This window comes from Odontesthes bonariensis, unplaced genomic scaffold (genome assembly GCF_027942865.1).
Source record: "Odontesthes bonariensis isolate fOdoBon6 unplaced genomic scaffold, fOdoBon6.hap1 scaffold_164, whole genome shotgun sequence".
NCBI lineage: Eukaryota > Metazoa > Chordata > Actinopteri > Atheriniformes > Atherinopsidae > Odontesthes > Odontesthes bonariensis.
In genome coordinates, this window is record NW_027457388.1 from 50,001 (window position 1) to 50,583 (window position 583).

Below are 583 nucleotides of genomic sequence, written 5' to 3' on the forward strand. Positions count from 1 at the left end.
TTCCAGGAACCAGCCTGGAGCTTCTAGCGGTCAGCCGCACCTTGAATCCGCTCTCAAGCACCTTCCTCGGACTCATGCTCTGCCAAAGTCGGCCTCACATCTTCCAGGAACCAGCCTGGAGCTTCCAGCGGTCAGCCGCACCTTGAATCCGCTCTCCAGCACCTATCTCGGACTCATTCTCCTCCAGGCCGGCCTCACATCTTCAAAGAACCAGCCTGGAGCTTCCAGCGGTCAGCCGCACCTTGAATCCGCTCTCCAGCACCTTCCTCGGACTCAAGCTCTGCCAAAGTCGGCCTCCCATCTTCCAGGAACCAGCCTGGAGCTTCCAGCGGTCAGCCGCACCTTGAATCCGCTCTCCAGCACCTATCTCGGACTCATTCTCCTCCAGGCCGGCCTCACATCTTCAAAGAACCAGCCTGGAGCTTCCAGCGGTCAGCCGCACCTTGAATCCGCTCTCAAGCACCTTCCTCGGACTCATGCTCCTCCAGGCCGGCCTCACATCTTCAAAGAACCAGCCTGGAGCTTCCAGCGGTCAGCCGCACCTTGAATCCGCTCTCCAGCACCTTCCTCGGACTCATTCTCC